Source organism: Myotis brandtii, unplaced genomic scaffold (assembly GCF_000412655.1).
Source record: "Myotis brandtii unplaced genomic scaffold, ASM41265v1 scaffold502, whole genome shotgun sequence".
Lineage (NCBI taxonomy): Eukaryota > Metazoa > Chordata > Mammalia > Chiroptera > Vespertilionidae > Myotis > Myotis brandtii.
This window is the reverse complement of record NW_005369142.1, coordinates 792,458-800,741: the sequence shown is the minus strand read 5'-3', so window position 1 is coordinate 800,741 and position 8,284 is coordinate 792,458. Positions and strand designations below refer to the sequence as shown.

Here is an 8,284-nt window from a genome sequence, read left to right as displayed (position 1 = left end):
AGGGCTCCCAGTATGTGATAGGGGGCAAGCTGGGCTGAGGGAACCCCCTCCCCAGTGCACAAATTTTTGTGCACCGGGCCCGTAGTCCTATATAATAAAGAGGTAATATGCAAATTAACTCTCACACCATAACACCATCACAAGATGGAAGTGCACACAGCAAGGGCGGGGCTGGCTGCTCTGTGCACCTGTAGCCACAGTTCTTGCAGCCCTGCGGGGAGGGCAGGAGGCCTGGCGGCTGCTCGGCGCACCTAATGCTGGGGTTCCCGTGGCCGCACTAGCAGGCGGGGCCCAGCTGCAGATGTGTGGCTTCCCCGGAGTTCCCCTGGCACCGGTGGGGGGCTGGTCCTGGCTGCTGCTCTGTGCGGTTTCCACCAGGGTGACCAGTCAGGCAGGGGAGGGCAGTTTGGGGTGATCGGGCCAGGACAGGAGGGCAGCTGGGGGCTATCGGGCCGGCAGGGGAGGGCAGTTGGGGGCAATTGAGCTGGCAGGGGAGGGCAGTTGGGGGCGACTGGGCCAGAAGGGGAGCAGTTAGGGGGTGATCAGGCTGGCAGGCAGAAGCAGTTACAGGCAATCATGAAGGCAGGCAGGCGAGTGGTTAGGAGCGAGCAGTCCCGGATTGTGAGAGGGCTGTCGGACATCCCCGGAGGGGTCCCAGATTGGAGAGGGTGCAGGCTGGACTGAGGGACACCCCCCCAAGTGCACGAATTTTGTGCACTAGGCCTCTAGTGTTAATATAATTAAAAAGAAGAATCAGTGGTATTAGAAAGAAAAGAGTTTTCTACAAATGTTATGAACCTATCCTATATAATAAAATCCCAAAGACCGAATGGTAGAACGACCAGTCGCTATGACATGCACTGACCACCAGGGGGCAGACACTCAATGCAGGAGCTGTCTCCTGGTGGTCAGTGCACTCCCAGAGTGGGAGGGCCGCTTGGCTGACTGGGATGAGCGGTTGCTATTTGCAGCAGGTTCCGTCCCTCAGAGGGTAGGTTCACAGCCGCTCGGCTGACTGGGATGAGTGGGACTCCCACAGCAGGCCAATCCCCGCAGGCCATGCCCGCCACCAGTGCATGAATCCTGTGCACTGGGCCGCTAGTCCTATATAATAAAAGCCTAATATGCAAATAGACCCAACAGCAGAAGGACCAGTGTAATGACCAGTTGCTATGATGTGCACTGACCACCAGGGGGCAGATGCTCAATGCAAGAACTGCCCGCACCCCTCAGGTCCCAGGCCAGCCAAAGTGGGTGCGAGCCGGGGACCCCCCGCCCCGGTCGCCCCACGGATCAGCCCTGATTCCTAGGGACCCTACCCGTGCACAAATTTTGTGCACTGAGCCTCTAGTTTTATATAAAATCATTACATTCTGAAAAATCCAAGAATATCAACTTAAAAACTATTAGAAGTAATAAATAAATTTAAAACAATGAGGAGGTATAAAATGAATATATACCTATACATGATATTTTAGCCTTCACATATATAGACAATAATCAAGTTACAATGGAGGACAAAAAATGGCATTTATAACATCATTAAAAAAATCTAGAAATAAATTTTACAAGAAATGTAACAAGACCTATATAAAGGAAACATGTAAATGCTACCAAAGGAAATAAATTAATCCAACACATAGGGGAGGGAGAAAAAATGGTGGAGGTATAGACGGATGTGTCCCGTGCCTTGTCCCGGAGCTGTTAGGGTGAGCAGCTGAAGCGGGTAACATACAGCCCGAATAAGCAGAGGATATTCAGCTGAGAGACAGTTTGCAGCCGGAAACAGCGGAGGAATCCTTGAGAAAGCGGATTGAAAAGTAGAGACTGCGGCTGAAATCTCTCCTGGATCGCTGGCTCAGCTGCGGAGACAGTGCCATCTTGAGTGGCTGTTTTTTGGAAACATATACTGTACACCCAAAGACCCAGCATCCAGAGATCGGCAGCTAACCTGGAGACACCGGATCTGGGACAGGAATTAGTGAGTTAGAAGATAAGGCAGAGAAACAAGCTCAATCTGAACAGCAACTGGAGAAAAAAATTAAAAAACAGGAGGAGAGCCTAAGGGAGCTTCGGGACAACATGAAACGAAGTAACATACGCATAATAGGGCTGCAAGAGGGACAAGAAGAGCAGCAAGGATTAGAAAATCTATTTGAAGAAATAATGACAGAAAACTTCCCAGATATGGGGAAGAAAAAAGTTACACAAGTACAGAGAGTCCCAGGCAAGATGAACCCCAAAAGACCCACACCAAGACACGTCATAATAACGATGGCAAATGTACAAGACAAAGAGAGAATCTTAAAGGCTGCAAGAGAGAAACAGAGAGTTACCTACAAAGGATCCCCCATCAGATTATCAAACGATTTCTCAACAGAAACACATCAGGCCAGGAAAGAATGGACAGAAATTTACAAAGTGATGCAAAGCAAAGGACTGAATCCAAGAATACTCTATCCAGCAAGGCTATCATTCAAAATTGAAGGGGAAATAAGAAGCTTCACAGACAAAAAAAGGCTAAGGGAGTTCATCACCACCAAGCCAGCAATGCAAGAAATGCTAAAGGGACTGGTGTAAAAAGAAGAAATAAAAAGCCCAGAAAGAAAACAGCCACACAAAAAAAGAAATGGCTACAAACAAGTACCTTTCAATAATAACTTTAAACGTAAATGGACTAAATGGTCCAATCAAAAGACATCGAGTGGCTGAATGGATAAAAAAACATGACCCATACATTTGCTGTCTACAAGAGACCCACCTCATTAAAAGGGACTCACACAGACTGAAAGTGAAGGGATGGAAAAATATCTTTCAGGCAAATGGAAATGAAAAAAAAGCTGGGGTAGCAATACTTATATCCGACAAAATAGACCTCAAAGTGAAGGCCATAACAAGAGATAAGGAAGGCCACTTCATAATACTAAAGGGATCAATACAACAAGAGGATATAACCCTGATAAACATATATGCACCCAATGCAGGAGCACCCACATACATAAGAAAACTCCTGGAAGACATCAGGGGAGAGATCGACAACAATACAATCATAGTAGGGGACTTTAATACACCACTGACATCACTGGATAAATCTGCTAGACAAAAAATCAGCAAAGAAACAGCAATCCTAAATGACTCACTAGATCAGATGGACTTAATTGACATCTTCAGAACACTTCACCCCAAAGCAACAAAATATACGTTCTTCTCAAGTGCTCATGGGACATCTTCAAAAATAGACCACATATTGGGTCACAAACAAAGTCTCCCCAAATTCAAGAAGATTGAAATCATACCAAGCATCTTCTCAGACCACAAGGGCATAATATTAGAAATAAACTACAATAAAAACAACCCAAAATACTCAAACACTTGGAAGCTGAATAGCATGTTATTAAATATTGATTGGGTTACCAATGAGATCAAAGAAGAAATTAAAAACATCCTGGAAACTAATGACAATGAAAACACAACAATCCAAAACCTTTGGGACACAATGAAAGCAGTCCTGAGAGGGAAGTTTATAGCTCTACAGGCCTACCTCAACAAACAAGAAAAAATGGTAGTAAATCATCTAAATCTACAGCTCAAAGAATTAGAAAGAGAGCAACAAGAAAAGCCCAGAGTGAGCAGAAGGAAGGAGATAATAAAGATTAGAGCAGAAATAAATGACATAGAGACCAAAAAAACAATACAGAAAATCAATGAAACCAAGAGCTGGTTCTTTGAAAGGATAAACAAGATCGACAAACCTCTAGCCAGGCTCACCAAAAAGCAAAGAGAGAGGACCCAAATAAACCAAATCAGAAATGATAGAGGCGAAATAACAACAGACCCCACAGAAATACAAATGATTGTTAAAAAATACTATGAACAACTCTACTCCAACAAACTAGACAACCTGGAGGAAATGGACATATTTCTAGAAAAATACAACATTCCAAAACTTAATCAGGAAGAATCTAAAAATCTCAACAGGCCAATAACTATGGAAGAAATTGAAGCAGTCATCAGAAAGCTTCCAGCAAACAAAAGCCCAGGACCAGACGGCTTCACAGGGGAGTTTTACCAAACATTCAAGGAAGAACTAAAACCTATCCTCCTCAGACTACTACAAAAAATCCAAGAGGAAGGAACACTTCCAAGCTCATTCTATGAAGCCAGCATCACCCTAATACCAAAACCAGGTAAAGACAACACAATGAAAGAGAATTACAGGCCAATATCCCTCATGAACATAGATGCCAAAATCCTCAACAAAATCTTAGCAAATCGGATCCAGCAGTACATCAGAAAGATCATACACCATGACCAAGTAGGATTTATCCCAGGGATGCAAGGATGGTACAATATCCGCAAATCAATCAACGTGATACATCACATAAACAAATTGAAGGAAAAAAACCACATAGTCATATCAATTGATGCAGAAAAAGCATTTGACAAAATTCAACACCCATTTTTGATAAAAACTCTCAGCAAGGTGGGAATAGAAGGATCATACCTCAACATAATAAAAGCCATATATGACAAACCCACAGCCAACATCATACTCAATGGACAAAAACTAACACCATTTCCCCTAAAAACAGGAACAAGACAGGGATGCCCACTCTCACCACTCCTGTTCGACATAGTACTGGAAGTATTAGCCATTGCAATTAGACAAGAAGAAGAAATAAAAGGCATCCAAATTGGAAAAGAGGAAGTAAAACTGTCCTTATTTGCAGATGACATGATATTATACTTAAAAAACCCTAAAGACTCCATCAAAAAACTATTAGACTTAATAAAAGAATTCGGCAATGTAGCAGGATACAGAATTAACGCCAAGAAATCTATGGCATTTCTATACACCAATAGTGAACTTGCAGAAAGAGAGACTAAAAAAGCAATCCCATTTACCATCTCACCAAAAAAATTAAGCTACCTAGGAATAAACTTAACTAAAGAGGTAAAAGACCTCTACTCAGAAAACTACAGGACGTTGAAAAAAGAGATAGAGGAAGACATAAAGAGATGGAAGAACATACCATGTTCTTGGATTGGTAGAATCAACATCATTAAAATGTCCATACTGCCCAAAGCAATCTATAAATTCAACGCACTTCCCATTAAAATACCAACGGCATATTTCACAGACCTAGAACGAACTCTCCAAAAATTCATCTGGAACAAAAAACGACCCCGAATAGCTGCAGCGATCCTGAGAAAGAAGAAAGTAGGTGGGATCTCAATACCAGATATCAAGCTGTATTACAAAGCCACTGTTCTCAAAACTGCCTGGTACTGGCACAAGAACAGACATATAGATCAATGGAATAGAATAGAGAGCCCAGAAATCAGCCCCAACCAATACGCTCAATTAATATTTGACAAAGGAGGCAAGAACATACAATGGAGTCAAGACAGTCTCTTCAATAAATGGTGCTGGGAAAATTGGACAGATACATGCAAGAAAATGAAACTAGACCACCAACTTACACCATACACAAAAATAAACTCAAAATGGATAAAGGACTTAAATATACGACCGGAAACCATAAAAATACTAGAAGAATCCAAAGGCAACAAAATCTCAGACCTATGCCGAAGCAATTTCTTCACCGATACAGATCCTAGGGCATTGGAAACTAAAGAGAAAATAAACAAATGGGACTACATCAAAATAAAAAGTTTCTGCACAGCAAAAGAAACCATCAACAAAACAACAAGAAAGCCCACTACATGGGAGAACATATTTGCCAACATTATATCTGATAAGGGCCTAATCTCCAACATTTATAGGGAACTCATACAACTTAACAAAAGGAAGATAAACAATCCAATCAAAAAATGGGCAAAGGACCTAAATAGACACCTTTTAAAAGAGGACATTCAGAAAGCCAAGAGACATATGAAAACATGCTCAAAGTCACTAATCATCCGAGAGATGCAAATCAAAACAACAATGAGGTACCATTTCACACCTGTCAGAATGGCTATCATCAACAAATCAACAAACGACAAGTGCTGGAGAGGATGTGGAGAAAAAGGAACACTTGTGCACTGCTGGTGGGAATGCAGACTGGTGCAGCCACTATGGAAGACAGTATGGAGTTTCCTCAAAAAACAAAACATGGAACTCCCATTTGACCCTGTGATCCCACTTCTAGGAATATATCCCAAGAAACCAGAAACACCAATCAGAAAGGATCTATGCACCCCTATGTTCATAGCAGCACAATTCACCATAGCTAAGATCTGGAAACAGCCTAAGTGCCCATCAGTAGATGAATGGATTAGAAAACTGTGGTACATCTACACGATGGAATACTATGCTGCTGTAAAAAAGAAGGAACTCTTACCATTTGCAACAGCATGGATGGAACTGGAGAGCATTATGCTAAGTAAAATAAGCCAGTCAATGAAGGAAAAATACCACATGATCTCACTCATTCATGGATAATAAAGACCATTATAAACTTATGAACAAAAATAGATACAGAGGCAGAGCAGCCTCGAACAGACTGTCAACCTACAGTGGAAAGGCCGGGGAGGGTTGGGTGGCAGGAGGGGAGGGTAAGAGATCAACCGAAGGACTGGTATTCATGCATATAAGCATAACCAATGGACATAAGACACTGGGGGGTAGATGAGGCCAAGGGTGGGGGAAAAAAGGAGAAATATGCTATACCCTTTATAATACTTTAAGCAATAAAAAAAATATATATTCAACTAGTTGTTGAGCTTAAAAAAAAAATTAAAAAAAATAAAAGAGCATACGATGATCCTGGATAAGAGGATGTGACGACAGCTTTAAAAAGTCAATGTGCCCTAAGTTTATCTTTAAATTGAAGGGCATAAAAATAGAAATACCAAAATAATTTTTCTTTAAATTAGACAAGTGGATCCGATAGTTAATGCTGAAAAATAAATAACCAAGAAGAGCCAAAAAAATTGTAAGAGTGAGGTAGGACTACTTCCAGAGGATTAAAAAATATATTAAAAAGATACAATAATTAAAACTAAGATACTAGAATGTAAATATCCACAGAACAGAATGGAGAGGCCAGTAATACACATACACAAAATACATGGGTACTGAAACTTAAAATATGATAAAGATGACTCGTTCAATCAGGGGGATAAAATATTGTAAGGCATCTTAGTGGAAATTTGGAAACCAAATTAAAGTGGACCTGAGCCTCATACTGACTAGGATAGTAGTATTTCAAGATACATCAAATATTCAAATGTAAAATATGAATAAAAATTAAAATTTCAAGGAAGGCAAAAGCACATAAAATCCAGATCAATTAATCCTATATAATGAAGAGGTAATATGCAAATTGACCATCACTCCACACACAAGATGGCCCCCCCATGTGGCCAGAAGATGGCCTGCAGGGGAGGGCAGTTGGGGGTGACCAGGCTGGCAGGAGAAGGCAGTTAGTGGGGACTGGGCCTGCAGGGAAGGGCAGTTGGGGGGGACCAGGCCTGCAGGGGAGGGCAGTTGTGGGCAACCAGGCCCGCAGGGTAGGGAAGTTGTGGGCGATCGGGTCAGCAGGGGAGGCAGTCGGGGGTGATTGGGCCGGCAGGGGAGCTGTTAGGCATCGATCAGGTTGGCAGCGGAGTGGTTAGGGGGTGGTCAGGCTAGCAGGCAGAAGCGGTTATGGGTAATTAGGCAGGCAGGCAGGCGAGCGGTTGGGCGCCAGCAGTCCTGGATTGTAAGAGGGATGTCTGACTGCCCGTTTAGGCCCGATCCCACAGAGATCAAGCCTAAACAGGCCGTCCGACATGCCTCGAGGGGTCCCAGATTGGAGAGGGTGCAGGCTGGGCTGAGGGACACTGCCCCCACCCCCAGTGCATGAATTTCGTGCACCGGGCCTCTAGTTTGATAATAAAATTTAAAAAAAATGTGTGGTAGGACCACCAAAATTCATCCACATTAAACATTAAGAGACAAATAAATTGGTGGCAAATACTTGTAATTTATATTATAGACAAAATGCTAATTTCCTAAATGCATAATGAGCTCCTACAAATTATTAAGAATGTTACTCAATAACTGAGTTGGAATAGAGGCATGGCCTAGGAATAGAATTCACAAGAGGAAGTGAAAATAGCTCTTAAAAAAATGAAAAGATCCTCAATCACATTTATACTGAGAGCAATGCAAATAAAATCTTTCAGTTTTTACTCTATACAGAGAGCAATCTGAAAACTGTTAGCAAAATCACATACATACAATTGAATCCGGTAATCCCACAACTAATTCTTCCTATTATTATTATTATTATTT

At 42.1% G+C, this 8,284-nt stretch overlaps 1 protein-coding gene across 1 annotated transcript in view; it reads right to left on the bottom strand.

Annotated features, from left to right (window-relative positions):
* Positions 1–8,284, bottom strand: part of ALG5 (ALG5, dolichyl-phosphate beta-glucosyltransferase) — a 106,423-nt gene that overhangs the window by 46,730 nt on the left and 51,409 nt on the right. The gene's annotated exons all lie outside the window — the stretch shown is intronic.